Below are 16,783 nucleotides of genomic sequence, written 5' to 3'. Positions count from 1 at the left end.
CACACCCACCCACACACCCCGACACACACACACCCACACACCCCGACACACCCCGACACACACACCCACCCACACACCCCGACACACACCCACCCACACACCCCGACACAAAGCCACCCACACACATTGACACACACCCACCCACACACCCCGACACACACCCCGACACGCACCCCGACACATACCCACCCACACACCCACGCATCCCGACACACACACACCTACACACCCCGAAACACACCCATCCACACACACACACCCTAACACACACACTGACACCCACCCACCCACACACCCTGACACACACACACCCACGCACTCCGACACACACCCTGACACACACCCCGACACACACCCACCCACACACCCCGACACACAGTCACCCACACACCCCGACACACACCCACCCACACACCCCGACACACACCCTGACACACAGCCAGCCACACACCCCGACACACCCACCCACACACCCCGACACACAGCCAGCCACACACCCCGACACACACCGACCCACACACCCTGACAAACAGCCAGCCACACACCCTGACAAACAGCCACCCACACACCCCGACACACACCCACCCACACACCCCGACACACACCCACCCACACACCCCGACACACGTCCACCCACACACCCCGACACACACCCTGACACACAGCCACCCACACACCCCGACACACCCACCCACACAACCTGACACGCAAAAACCCACCCACCCCGACACACACCCTGACACACAGCCAGCCGCAAACCCCGACGCACAGCCACTCACACAACCCGACGCACACCCACCCCGACACACACCCCGACACACACCCACCCACATACCCCGACACACAGCCAGCCACACACCCTGACACACAGCCAGCCACACACCCCGACACACACCCACCCACACACCCTGACACCCACCCACACACACCCCGACACCCACCCACCCACACACCCTGACACACAGCCAGCCACCGCACAGGGTGAGGGCGGTCACACACCCCGACACACACATACCCACACATCCCGACACACACAGACAGCGAGACAGAACAGGGTGCGAACAGACAGACAGCCAGACACCACAGAATGCGAACAGACAGACAGCCAGACACCACAGAGTGCGAACAGACAGACAGACAGACACCACAGAGTGCGAACAGACAGACAGACAGACACCACAGAGTGCGAACAGACAGACAACCAGACAGCACAGGGTGTAGACAGACAGATAGACAGACTGCACAGGGTGTGAACAGACTGACAGACAGCACAGGGTGTTGACAGACAGGCAGCACAGGGTTCAAACAGACAGACAGCCAGACAGCACAGGGTGCGAACAGACAGACACAGTCACACAACACGGTGCAAACAGACAGCCAACCAGGCGGCACAGAATGTGAACAGATAGACAGCACAGGGGCGAACAGACAGACAGACAGCAAGCCAGCCACCACACAGCACAGGATGTGAACAGACAGACAGCCAGACAACACAGGGTGTGAACAACAGACAGACAGACAGACAGACAGACAGACAGACAGACAGACAGACAGACAGACAGACAGACAGACAGACAGACAGACATCTCACGGTGTGATCAGATGGCCAGACAGCACAAGGTGCTAACAGACAGCCACGACACAGCACAAGGAGCGAACAGCCAGACAGTACAGGATGCGAACAGACAGCGACACAGACAGCACAGGGTGTGAACAGACGGCCAGACAGCACAGGGTGCGAACAGACAGCCAGACAGCACAGGGTGGGAACAGACAGCCACGACACAGCACAGGGAGCAAACAGCCAGACAGCACAGGATGCGAACAGACGGCCAGACAGCACAGGATGCGAACAGACAACCAGACAGACAGCACACGGTGTGAACAGACAGCCAGATAGCACAGGGTGCGAACAGTCAGCCAGACAGACAGTACAGTGTGCAAACAGGCAGCCAGACAGCACAGGGTGCGAACAGCCAGACAGCGAGACAGGGTGCGAACAGACAGCCAGACAGCACAGGGTGTGAACAGACAGCCAGACAGCACAGGGTGTGAACAGACAGCCTGACAGCACAGGGTGCGAACAGCCAGACAGCGAGACAGGGTGCGAACAGACAGCCAAACAGCACAGGGTGCGAACAGACAGCCAGACAGCACAGGGTGTGGACAGACAGACAGCACAGCGTGCGAACAGACAGACAGCAGACAGCACAGGGTACGAACAGACAGACAGACAGACAGACAGACAGGTAGCACAGGGTGTGGACAGACAGACAGCACAGGGTACAAACAGACAGACAGCCAGACAGCACAGGGTACGAACAGTCAGACAGACAGTCACACAACACAGGATGCGAACAGACAGCCAACCAGGCGGCACAGAATGCGAACAGATAGACAGACAGCACAGGGGCGAACAGACATCCTACCAGACAGCACAGGGTGCAAACAGGCAGCCACCACACATCACAGGGTGCGAACAGCCAGACAGAACAGGGTGCAAACAGACAGACAGACAGCACAGGGTGCGAACAGACAGCCAGACAGACAGCAAAGGCTGCGAACGGACAGACAGGCAGACAGCAAAGGCTGCGAACGGACAGACAGACAGACAGCACAGGGTGCGAACAGACAAACAGCACAGTGTGCGACCAGACAGACAGACACCACACGGTGTGATCAGACGGCCAGACAGAACAGGGTGCAAACAGACAGACAGACAGACAGACAGCCAGATAGACAGCACAGGGTACAGACAGACAGCGAGCCAGCCACCACACAGAGGGTGCGAACAGACAGACAGACAGAAAATGAGGACATCTGGGTTGAAAATGTTCTATAAGCCCACCAACTCCCACAGCTACCTTGATCAGACCTCATCCCACCCTCCTGCAAAAACACCATTCCATTTTCCCAGTTCCTCCCCCTCCGCCGCATCTGCTCTGACAATGAAACCTTCCACCCCAGAGCAACCGAGATGTCCTCATTTTCCTCGTCTGAGGATTCCCATCGACAGTAATAGCCAAGGCCCTTGACTGTGTCTGCCCTATTTCCCACACCTCTGCCCTCACCCCTTCCCCACCATCCCGAACTGTGATAGAGTCCTCTTAGCCCTCACCTACTACCCCACCAGCCTCAAGATTCAGCACATCATTCTCCGACATTTCAGGCACCTCCAGCGTGACTCATCCACCAAACACATATTTCACTCCCCTCCGCTCTCCGAAGGGATCGTTCCCTCCGGGATTCCTTAGTTGATTCTGCCATCAGCACTGCCAGCTGCTCTCCTTCCCCTGGTACCTTCCCATGCCAGCGCAGGAGATGTAATACCTGCCCTTTCACCTCCTCCCAGACTACAACCCAAGGCCCTAAACACAGCTTCCATGTCAGACAGCGGTTTACATGTACTACCACCAACGTAGTCTATATCTGCTGTTCACTGTGTGGTCTCCTCTATATATTCTCTATCCGTTCTGTACGCAAGGTCAACCCTGATCTTCCGGTCTCCTGCCATTTTACCTCACACTCCCATTCACAGTCTGACCTCTCCATCCATGGTCTCCTGCGCTGTTCCAATGATCCACAGCGAAAGCTTGAGGAACGGCATCTTATGTATCTGCTCGGGACCCTACAGCCCTCTGGCCTCAATATCGATTTCAGCCACTTCAGACCATAACAGCTCACTCTCCCCACCCCCTCTTTCTGTTACCAGAAGTTATCTTCTGTTATCATTACAATCATCACCCCAGACACTCTTTGCCTCTCTGGTGTGTTGCCTGTTCCTGCACTATCAACACCTCTTTTCCCTAGTTTTGTTTCAACCCATCCCCCTCTTTTGTTTTAGCCACTATCACCTCTTTAACCCATCAGCTAACACATTCTCTCCTTTGTTTTTTTTGTCGTCTTTGTCCTGCCGTCCCTCTCAACTTGTCCTTAAAAACCTCTCCCTCCTAACGTGCCCCAGTTCTGACGAAGGGCCGTGGACCTGAAACGTTGACTCACTTTCCTTTCTCCAAAGATGCTGCCTGACCTGCTGAGTGTTCCCACCTCTCTATGTTTTTGTTACAGGGTGCGAACAGACAGCCACAACACTGGGTGAGAACACACAGCCAGCAACCGCACAACACCGGGTGAGAACACACAGCCAGAGAGAACACATATACAGTAACCACACAATACAGGATGAGAAAATACAGGCAGACAGACAGCCACCATACAACACAGGATGAGAACACACAGACAGCAACCTACACATTACAGGTGGACTTGTCACTCATACACACACGTGAACACACTGAACACTTCACTGAACATGACTGAACCCTTGGACAAGTATGAACTAGTTTGTTCTTGAAGCCACACTGCACACAGACAAGTTTGCAGGGATATGGGGAGAATACGGGGGAGTGGGATTGAATTGCATAGCTTTTTTCAAAGCGCTGGCACAGACATGGTAGGCTGAATGGCCTTCTGTGCTGTATAATTCTATGATTAGTCAAAGAGAATCAGCATGGGTTTGTGAAGGGCGGGTCGTTTCATGACTAATCTAGTTGAATTTTTTGAGGAGGTCACTAAAATGGTAGATAAGAGAGTGTCTATGGATGTCGTTTATATAGACTTTCAGAAGGCATTTGATAAGGTTCTGCACAAAAGATTATTAGCGAATATGGAAGCGCATGGATTCGGAGGTAACCTTGTGATGTGGCTTGGTAATTGGTTGGGAGGCAGGAAACAGAGTAGGGATAAAAGGAACGTTCTCTGATTGGTGGGACATGACAAGTTGTGTCCCCCAGGGGTCTGTACTGGAACCTCAGCTTTTTGCTATACACATATATATATAAATAACTTTGATGAAGGAATAGAAAGTTTTATATCCAAGTTTGCAGATGACACTAATCTAGGAGGTTCAGTAAATTATATTAGATGGGAGTAGGAATTGGCAAAGGGATTTAGACATATTAAGTGAGTGGGCAAAGCTGTGGCAGATGGAGCTCAATGTAGGGAAGTGCAAGGTCATTCACTATGAATCAAAACAAAATAAAGCAAAAATAAAGATATTTCTTAATGGAGAGAGACTAAGAACTGTGGAGGACCAAAGGGATTTGGGTGTCCATATCCACAAATCCCTGAAAACTAGTTTTTCAGACCCCATTTGGAGAGCTGCATTCAATTTCGGCCACCATACCTCAAGAAAGAAATTGGCCTTCGTGGAGGTGCAAAGGGTGGTAGAAATCTGGAACTCTCTCCCCCAAAAGGCTGTGGGTGCTGGATCCATCCACACCTTCAAGAGTGAAGTTGATAGATTTTTGGTAGGTCAGGGGTATCAAGGGATATGGGGAAAAAGCGGAAAATTGGAATTGACAGGATTAGTTGAGGTACAGATCAGCCATGATCTAATTTAATGGCAGAGCAGGCTTGAAGGGCTAAATGGCCTACTACTGTTGTTATGTTCCTACATATGAATGCAGGCAGACTCCTTCACAAAACCCGCACAGGAATGACAAAGCAACATCATTGCAAAAGAGGTAAAATTGACTTCTGAAGAATTGAAAAACAAACTTCTAATAGAAATTGGAATCCATTTTTTAATTGTTAGGAGACAATTTTATCTTTTTTAGAGGGTTACTGCTCTTTAAGAATACATATCACACCTTTAAGTTAATATGTGTTCTTCCAAAAGTAAAGCTCTTCAGTTTCAGGTCAAAGCTAGGTTATAATCATTTTGATAAATTTGGAGAGAAAAGCACTTGTAATAATACCGTAAAGAAATGATCAAACCTTGTATTGAATTTAATTCCAATCCCTTTGGTGAAAAAAGTGTGATACCTATTGACATCCATTAACTGAAAGTTTGTCATCATTTGCTTAAAACAACCTATGGTTGCATATATAATCTGATTTACACTTTACTTGCAAAATCTAATTTCTTTGACCAATGACAACAATTTATGTAGAGAGGATAGGAAATGTAGAGGTGAGAGGGAGGGGTTTTCAGGATGAAATTCTAAAGAGAGGAAGCAGAATGTCTGAATGTTTTGAAAGACCAGTTGAACTGCCAATTTGGCAGTTTATAAAATCTCACTTCTTGAAAACATTTAATTTGGCAGCAGTGAGAAATGAAACTAAGGCTTGGAAATTTTACCGTGAGGCTTTCTAAATTTTATTTCTATGATAATCCCATTCTGCCACACCCAATCAACAGGGTGGAGAATATGGGGTGGGGGGAGGGGGTTCTGTCTGAGTAATATAGGATACTGCTTGGTCAAGTGCAAAGCATTGCAATTTACATGTTAAATATGTGTTGGGCAATCGTAATTAAAGCAATTGCAATATATATGATACATGAGTGACATTCACTGGGATTCTATTCCACATGCCCTTTGCAAATAACCATTGGAATAGATCAAAACATAGATACCAATGAGACCAATTATAATACTTTGCTTTTTATGCAATTTGCTCAATTATTTTGTGAATATTCTTAACTGTTCTTATCCCATGTTGATTTCTTCAATTATTATGTTGTCTCTAGCAGTATCAGTGTGAAATCACTACAAGTTGTTTCAGACTGATACCATTGATTTAAAAATGTCAGGTCAAGGAGTGTCTTGGCCACTTGGACTATGACTGCAAAGAAAAACTGGCTGTGAAAAGATTACAACAAACACTATGACAAAAGCTAGACATCAGCAGACTGCTTCCATGCAGAGACTAATTTAAACCTCACCACAGGAATGCAGTTACAAAACAGGAACGCATGAAAGTTCCTCCACACCCTGGCATTTTGAACTTTGCTGCCGCAGCTTCAAGCACAAAATTGGAACACCCTGAAATAGTGTGATTGTCAAACTAGATGACGCAAGCACAAAATTTGTCATGCATCAAATAAAAGCGATTAAAAGTGTTTTTGACTCATGTAGATCTATTTGCAGTACAATTCAATATATATGTGCCAAGCAATACACTTTGAGCTTGAAGGTTGTCTGGGTTCAAGCCCCACTTCAGAACTTGGAACTCATATCATCTAAGATGACTCTCCAGTGCAGTGGAGGTGCACAGAAATCTTTTGCACATTTTGAGAACTATCATTTTCATGGAAGATTAATTTTTATTTTGCAATGATATTATCCAGGCCAGTCACATTCGTTATTTTCTCATGTCGGAAGTGGCTCTGAAATCACCAAGACCTACTTTATTCCGACGTACAAAAGGAAATTGCATCAGCATCTATATATTTCACTGCTCATCATCTTGTTTTTTTAAAAAAAAACTTTGGCTATGACGAAATTGTTCTTTTAAAAATGAAATACAGTAATGTAAGAAAACTGCTTGATTGGGGGTGGGGGAATTCCTCTTAGAAGAGATTTAGAGATACACTAGTTCCATTGCTCGGTTGCTATCTCCATTGTCTGTGGTGAAAATCAGCCATAACATAGTAATGATTTCAGGAAGGAGTGGATCGTTGGTGCATCTCGTCTCTGCAGGTAATTTCCCAGAAGATTCCATCTTTGCAGCCATCACTTAAGTCTAATAACTGAATCTTAGAACAATAATGTCCCAGATTCAATCTTGATTTTGTGCTGCGTTGGCTAATCTCAACCTCAGCAGCAATGGGGATGGACAAAATCAGAGAAGGTTCACACTCCTTATTACTATCTGGTAACCCTCGCAGGCATGTTCATTTGTGTGGATATTGACTGAGAACAGGATCAGGCTGAGCTGTTTGGTCAAATAGCCCGCAATGCCCTCAAATGCTCTTTTATATACTAATGTGGAATATTCCTGTGAGAATTTCTGTTTTTAAGATCTTTGAATAGTCCGTTAGATCCCACATACTCTCAGTTCTTGCTATCTGGGGGACATGTTCACATATTTTGTATTTTTAAATTTAGATGTGAAAGGCAGATAATGCAAACATCAAATACATTTTAAAAAACTGTTTGTGGGACGCTGCTGTGCGCAATTGACTGCTGCATTTCTCCCACAAAATACACAGTCAATTCACTTTACAGTATATTCTGTGAAGCACTTTGAGGTGCCTCAAAGACGTGATAAGGCGCTATATCAAATTCAAGGATTATTATTAATAAGCTATCTTCTGCTCATGGGATTCAAACTGAGTCCATTTTTTTGGTCAATGTAAGTTGATATCCCAGGCCACTGAAGGCTGATGTGATGGTGAGGCAGGGCGTACTGAGTAGGCCAGCGGGAGTCTGTGCACCCAGTCACGCAGATTTTTTTAAAAATGATTTGGTTTCGGGCCTGGTTTGGCTAGATGCGAATTCTGGGTCCCCGGAGTCCAGAGGTTTAAGCTAGGGGTTTACTGTATCAGTGCCTTAGAACATCCTCCTGACATGAAAGGCACTATACTAATGTAATTTGTCGTTGTTATATCAATCAGTGTTTATTTTGTTCAGTGAAGCATGAAAATTGCATTACCCAATCCTGAAATGCGCAGTGTAACTCCCCTATTTGTTGACTGCCTTTCCCAAACTAATATGCATTTGTTTATTTTTCTTTGCTAAGTTTAAAACCATATGCAAAACATTATTTAATCGCTTTACAATATTTTGGTTGCTAAAAATATTCACAGAAAAAACAGATAGCTACAGCAATCGGAAATTAAAAGATATTTCAGTAGTTACAAAACTACTATTCAGAACAACACTAACAATTTATGCAGATTTTCTGGCAATGAAATGCATTCCATCTTAAAATGTATTCTAAACTATACTACAACATAGAGAAGGTTACAGTATAAGGCTTCATGTGCTTTCTCCATTTTATTATTTTCAATTGTTTACCCACTGAATCAGCTCTCCCTTACTTCCTCTTTATAACCACCTGCTTCCTCTCTCTATTTGCACTGAACTCGATTAAGGACTAAGCATTAATTCAAAACACACTTATGGCTTTTTGACGATATTGATTGAACACTGAGAATGTTCTCTAAATCACGCTGTTCAACATCCTTTGAATAAAATTAGATGTCATTTATATTACAATTTATGAAAAGAGATTAAATGTAGTCCGGATTTAAAGTATTAAATAGCATAAACATTTTAATACATTCTTAATGTGAAAATACATTATGCAATTAGAAATTTAATAAACCACTGTAACATTGCCATTCAACAAAACATTATTATTTGGATTAATTTACTTCATAACAAGGTTTGCTTGAATGAAGTTCAGAGGTGAATATATTTTCAGGTTTGCAATCAGAAAGGTGAATTCATTCCCAATTTAGTGCCTAGCTGCAGCCTCTGCCTTTTTTAGCGACACATCCTTATTCTGTGAATACAGAAACGGGAAAATTATAATGTACGCTTTTCCATAACATCAAGAAGACATGCTAAATTATTCAAAATGTGCTGTAAAACCTATTATCGCACAAAATGGAAAGAATGCTTATAGTGACTAAGAAGATTTCATTTGAAGAGATAAAGATAATAATATTAAAAACCTGTGTAATTTTTGGAATGTAAAGAGAAATTATAGTGACTTTCATGAAGCAGAATGCAATAATTGGTTCTTGTTTGTTTATGGAAATTTATGGAAATTTAACTCAGATCAGCAAGCACATCAGAAAGGTATAACATAAGATGTGAAATATCATCAGGCCTTGTTCTTGTCATCTGCCCCACCATCGCTTTCAGCCATTCTGTCCCTAGTCTGTAGAACTCTATCAAAAAAAATCTCAGATCCGTTCTATCCCATTGTTCAAGACCCATCTCTTTCAGTTATTCTCCTCCCCAGCTCCCTACACTACAATTTATAGAAATGTAAATTGAATTATATTATTGCATTGACTGACAGAATTCATGTTTAAGCTATTTCCAACAATAATAGTATTTTCATTTCAAATCATCAATGGGGTTCAATGATTAATTAATCTCGATTAATCTTGATGATGTGATAAGGTGCTAAATGAAATGCAAGGATGAGAAGTGGATATTGTGAGAGAAAGAACCAAGAGTGATTGAGAGAGCAGACCTGATTGATTGTTTGCTTCCTGTACTGTGAAGGAGAGCACCGTTTTACGAAACAAAACAGATCCTCGATAAAATCTCCATATTTTCAATGTATTAATGTGTTAAGACTCCACATCAGGACTTTAAACATTAGGCTGACATTCCAATGCAATGCTGGGAGAAGTGCTGCAATGTTGGAGTTGCTGTTCTTCGGGTGAGATGATAAAACAAGCGCTCACCTGACTGTTGAGGTGACCATTAAGCCATGTTTGTCCACAAACTACACAGTCACTACACTTTGCAGCAAATTCTGTGAGACACTTTGAGACATTTGAATGATGTGATCAAGTGCTAAATCAATTAGAAGGTTCTGCTTGGAGGCTTAATTGAGGAAGGGCAGGAGGAGGCTCATGTGGAGCATAAACACCAGCATAGACCAGTTGGGCCCAATGGCCTGTTTCTGTGCTGTATATTCTAATGTATTCTAACCACCCCATCAGAAATACAAACTGTGGCTTCATTGACCATAGAAAAAACCTCATAGAAAAAAATCCCATAAACTGGCACACACTGATGAGTCTTTCTGATGAATTTATCTGTGGAGAGGTGATGCAACACATAAGTTAGAGCATGAAAGAATGATTCCATCTTAATCTAGCCCATCATCGGTAGTGGGAATCTCACCACCTTAATTCAGCTGGTTTACCTAATATGGATATAATGTACAGGCATGTTACCAAAGTCTAGCATACTTCCTATTGGTACTGCTCCCGGAATTCAGCTCATCAAGAGCAATTGTTTGTAACCAAGCAGGAATTTTGCCAACTTCTTAAACAGTTTTCCCTCATGTTACCGCAAGTTGATTTTTACCAGAAAGAGTCATCCAAACATTGGACTTCTTCCTCGATTTCTTCTTCCCCAATGTAACTAATGTGTTGTGAATGGCTACAACTGATAAGCTGTATTACTCCACAGCACAGAACTTCTGTTTGAAATGATAGGAAGCTTGTTCACTTTGCACATATTCTTCATTATTATCCTGTTGATAAGTTTCATTACAAGAATATTGCATAGAAACAAAAGTGACATCTATAGCGCCTTTCATGTCGGGACAACATCTCAAAGTGTGTTAAATAACCGTCTGGGAATCCTAGCTGTGTGGGAAGGGAAAACTGAGGAAGCTCAAGATGATAATAATAATCCTTGCATTTGATATAGCGCCTAATACATCTTCGAGATGTCTCGAAGTGCTTCACAGAATATACTGTAAAGTGAATTAATTGTTTATTTTGCGGTGAAAGATAGTGGGGAGAGGGAGAAGAAAGTTTTTTTAAAAAAAACTAAGCTTTTTACATGAAATCTGCATGAATTGTCAAACTGCAATACTTTCCTCATCTCTTTCCAGGTGCTATCTCTTTCACCATCATTTTAGTCAAGCTTTCCTCTTCAAGAGTTGTCACTTCTGACACCAATTGAGTCATGCTCTCTTTTGGGTGCCGATGGGGGAGGGTTGTTGCTGTTTGTTCTATCATTATACGACAGAGGCTATGATTAATGCATTCCCCTTTTGGTCATGTCAACTTCATGTCTAGGCTAATACAGTCAGTTTCATTTAAAAACAAATTCAATCCACTCTGTTTAGTTTATTCAGTTATGAATGAACTTCCAATAACCACTTTTTGTGATTCTTTGTGCAATAGTGTAAGATTATAGTGAGGTTGTGAATTTATACCAGCTAAAAAGGGGTTAAGAATACGTATGTGCAACTTAATTGACCTCCAACTGCGACACTGTGACAATCACAGAATATGTAGATTTTTGGTGCAGGAGATGGCTTTCTTGGCTAATCTCCTGAGAATGTGTGAGAAGTTGAGAACAAAGGGCAAAAGATAAAAAGGACAAGCTAGCATCTACACCAAGAATTATAGGAATCATAGGGAAGCACATGAAAGGACAGGATATTTTTGCACCCAACCCGCAAAACGCAGGACACGACACTTAGAGGCGTAATACACATGACAGTATAGCCATTTTTGTATAAAACGGGGAGGGTATTAAGCTTAGAATAAGAGACAAAGAACATCCAGCCGAGGGTCACCTGCTCTCCAAAAGATCGGGTAATATCGTTTCTTTTGTACTGTTGATTTAATGTCTGTAAGGGTATGTTAACTTTGTGCTTGGTGATTGATAATTAAAACTGGATTGTACACCACCCATATGGGTTTGTCTGCTTCTGAACCCCTTATAAAATCCTACAATGGACAATAATAATACTTATATACACTGTATTATTATTTTCCAGGCACCATTCATGTCTCAAAGTGCTTCACAGGAAATACTGTAAAGTGTAGTGACCACTTTCTGCTCAGCAATGTCCCACAAACGAATGCAGCAGCTAATTTTGCGCACAGCAATGTTCCACAAACAGCCATAGGGTGAGTGACCAAGTTTATTTGGGGGAATTTGTTGGCCAGGACACAAGGGGAGAAACTCCCTTCTCTTTTCGAATAGTGCCATGGGATTTCTTAAACGTTAACTTGAACAGGCAGATAGGACCTTGGTCTGATCCAAAGGACGGTACCTCCAACAATGCAACACATCACCAGCACTGCACTGGAGTGTCGTCTTAGACTATGTGATTCCAAGTCCTGACATGGGGTTTGAACCCAAAACCTTCTGGTTCAGAGGCGAAAGCACAACCACTGTGCCAAATTGACACACAATTTGCAATTGAATTTGCAATTCAAGATTGATTGCATTCCTGTTTCATCAATGGAATATCTCGCTCTGTGTTTCAGCTCATGTTCTTCCTGGAAGGAAAGGATATGGGAGGTCAAAACAGTACCTATTTTATTGCTTCTAGCTGTGGAAAATTAGATTACCACTGGAAACCTCCTGATGATAGCCAGCTGAAAAGTTGACATCTGTTGTCCTTAAAGTTTTAAGTTATCCCAGCAAGGCGTTTTCTCGTTTGCTGGAGAATAACTTCAAGGTCACTTTGTCACAAGACAGTTTCATGCGTTTTTGCATGAATGTACTAACTGCAAACAGCAACAAGGGTCATATTTACATGTAAAATATGCAAACAGCGAAACAACACTGTCTGCAGAGGAATGTGGCACTTAATGCATTTTCCTATTTAATATACAGGAACTGAGAAGGAATGTGTGCTTTTTAACTCCCTAATGTCCTGCAAGCTCAGCAGGTGGTAAACAATGATAAATATCTGGAGGATTCCACACTCACCTGATTTGATGACGCTTAATAGACTGTTAATGGCCATCAGTGGGAACAGCCAAAGAAAACCAAGAAGCCAAGCTGCTGCTGGAATATCCGAGACGTTAGAAGCAAGCTGTGACAATGTATTATTCCACAGATGGTAGGCTGGAGTTGCCTGGAGTTGCTTGCGTGCCATGGAGAAGAAACCTGAATCAATAAAAATAAGAGTAGCATTTTGACTCATCTTTCTCTGTTTGATTTCTAATTTATCAAAGCTATCAGTTGAATAGAATTACATAGAACATTGTACCATGGAAACAAGCCATTTGGCCTAACTAGCCCTTGTTGATGTTTATACTCCACACAAGCCTCTGCCCTTCCTATAATCCCCTCTATTCCTTTTATGTTTCTCCCTGATGCACAGAATGTATCAAGTTTCTTCAAATACATTGATGCTTTCTTGCTTCAATCATAGTTTCCGGCAGTGAGTTTCACATTCTCACAACACTCTGTGTAAAGAAATTCTTTCTAAATTCCCCTTTAGATCTGCTATTAGCTATCTGATGCCCCTTGTTTCAGACTCATTAACGTGGAAACACAGCCAACATGTTGTCTACCCTATGTGTTGTTGAAATGTGACAAGCACTGCACTTTCATCAACATTAATTTTATTAATTTTCACTCAAGAAAATACTAGTGTACACTAGTACTGTTCTGCTGCTTTGTTCTCATTCTAAAATATTAATTTGAGGGTTATACTTACATTATGCCAAATGCTAATAATAATCCCTTCATTTGGTATAGTGGCTTTCACTTTGGGAGAATGTCCCAAAAAGCTTCACAGGATGTACTGTAAAGTGAGTGAGTGTGTTTTGTGGGCAAACATAGCAGTTGATATGTGCACAACAATATCCCACAAACAGCCATTAAGTGAATGACCCATTTTATCAGAGGGATCTTTGTGCAGAATATCGGGAGAAACTCCCCTTTCTTTTCGAATAGTGCCACGGGATTTTCAACCAAATGTACATGTGTTGCATTTGATGACATCGTACGGTATTGTGTACAATAATGTGGAAGAAGACCTTGCTACAATGCTTAATCTCTGACAGCTCATTCATTTTAAGACAGCACAGCAGCTATTACTATGATGACATAAACATATTCTGGTCCTCAGGACTACGTTTGAAAATAGGATAATTTATATGATAAGCAATTAAGAACTTTCGATATTGATGTGAGATTTTTTCATAAGAGGAGAGAGAGAATGTAGGATCAAAATAATTTGAGATTGCTTGGATACAAAAGCTAGAGAAGGGGGGAATGAAATGAATGGTCTTCATTTTAAAATAAACTGACATATAACGATGTCTGTTAGAATTGAATTAGGGTTTTTCATTTGCAGTTGTAATTAGGTTCTTACTAATGAATTATACATATCGCTCTGATATTTATTTACATACATAATGGTGAAAGGAATAGAAGGGTTTGGGAGAGGAGATTAGGAGGGGTATAGGCTCATATGGAGTATAAACACCAGCACTGACTCACGACCTGTTTCCGTGCTGTATCATTCTATGTAATATGTGACTGTGCAATTAATCTGGATCCTGTTCTTGTAGGTTTTTCAAATAATTTAGTTTATATCGCCACTTTGTATCTCCAATCTGCATCCATACAATCACCCTAATCTTCTTCAAATTGTTAAACGTTCCACTTGCGTAATAATCACACCGTGTACCACCACTGGTTTGTAAAAGGGCTTTGTTTCTTTCACAATGCAAAATTGATAAACATGGCTGAAAGATATACACACTGAGAAAAAGACTGATGCCTTAACAGGCCACATTACATTTCTAAGCCTTCATAATGCAAATTCACTGTTTGCAATCAATAATTAATCAATCCATTTTATAGCGGTCATTTCCTGTGCCTGTTGTAATCACTTGGCTGCTGATGTCATACAGCGTTTCATTTATTCTGACAATTTCCCCTGTTAAATATCAAGAGGAAGCTAAACTTGATTCAGAGAGTCAAAAGTAAAAATAACCAACATTTTCTTGGAAAGCATTACTCTCTTCCCTAAAAGTTGCAGATCATCAGGAAAGGGAACTAAGTGAGGTCATGAGTCCTGGCAATTGCACATTTTCTGTAATAAGTTTGAGGGTTTGGGATTCAATGCACAGCTGCCTGTGAGAGCTGGTGCAGAAGTCAATGGCCCAAATGGCCTACTTTCTCTTTGGTCAACTGGGTGTCTGACACATGCGGAAACCCATCACCACGATTATAAGAATCCAAACCAAACTGAGAAATCCATGCATCCCACCTACACATGGAAATCCCAGAGATAAACTGTTGGAAAGGAATGTGCACTCTCCTGGAGGGATGCATCCTGCTTACCTAATTCTGGAAAGTATTAGGCAAGAGACAAGTCTTGGGGTCCCCAAAGTGTGCATTGGGGTAACTTCTGGATAACCAGCTAAACCACATAGCTTGCCATTGATAGAACTGACTGGCAAGCTTTCCCACTGCTAGTCTAGTTAGGACCACCCTCCCATTAGGGTATTGGCTTGCAGGGTTAACAGGAGCTGAGTGAGAGCCTCCTTCTGCACTGTAAATGTCTGTGATTCTATGAGTATAAGTTTGAAGCTACTAATCACTTTGCTGCTAAATGTGATTTCAAATCCATTCCTGCAGTATAAATGGAGCATTAGACTGTATGCCAATGGATTTATTTGAGCTCATTTAATAATAATCTTTGCACTTGATATAGCGCTTTTCACATCTTCTAGACGTCTCAAAGTGCTTCACAAAGTATACTGAAAGTGAATTGACTGTATATTTGTGAGCAAAACGCGGCAACCAATTGCGCACAGCAGCGTCCCTACAAACAATCGTGTATTGAGTGACCAAATTATTATTGTTTTTTTCTTGAGGGACTTATCACTACTCAGCATGGCTCAGGCTTTTCATGTACGTACATAACGGATCAGGTGTGTGGAGTAAGGAAACTTGCTCAATATTTCGCCTGCCGGGAATCGAACCCAGGTCTCTCGCTTGCGAGGCGAGTGCTCTCACCACTGAGCCACAGATGAAGAGGATTTGAAAGTTAATTTTTTTCAAATAGTCAGATGAAAATTGTAGTTTCTAATTCTCCATATTTGCCAGCAATCGCAAGTTCTTACTATATATAAAATTTGCTTCCCAGCACAAGGCTCAAGCATTTCCACTTGTTTAGGAACGTTCCCCCCTTCCACCACCTGCAACCCCCTGAAGTCCAATTTAAATTATAATTTAAAGTAGGAAAAAAATTACTTCTCGTCATTAACTTTAAATGTCAAATCTGGTTTGATAAAAAAAATCTCTTTATTTACATCCGTTTGTTCAGATGGCTGAAAAGCACTATTATCTTCTGAGCCAATTGGAGAATTTGCATATTTTCCAAACCAATTGGGCGACACATCACTTGAATTTCCTTTTCAGGAGTACAAAAAAAGCAGCCTAAGGAAATGTAATCAGTTGTTATTGTACTTGGCTTGTGTAATGTTCTGATTTGTAAGAGGCTGCACTAGCATTACACATTCTGTCAC

General features: G+C 42.6%; 1 non-coding gene across 1 annotated transcript; it reads right to left on the bottom strand.

Moving 5' to 3' along the window:
• Nucleotides 1–16,216: 16,216 nt before the first annotated feature.
• trnaa-cgc lies at nt 16,217–16,288 on the bottom strand. Its single transcript has one exon. It is a non-coding gene; the product is annotated as a tRNA-Ala (tRNA).
• Nucleotides 16,289–16,783: the final 495 nt, after the last annotated feature.

This window comes from Callorhinchus milii, unplaced genomic scaffold (assembly GCF_018977255.1).
Source record: "Callorhinchus milii isolate IMCB2004 unplaced genomic scaffold, IMCB_Cmil_1.0 Scaffold16, whole genome shotgun sequence".
Taxonomy (NCBI): Eukaryota; Metazoa; Chordata; class Chondrichthyes; order Chimaeriformes; family Callorhinchidae; genus Callorhinchus; species Callorhinchus milii.
This window is presented reverse-complemented; position numbering and strand designations above follow the sequence as displayed.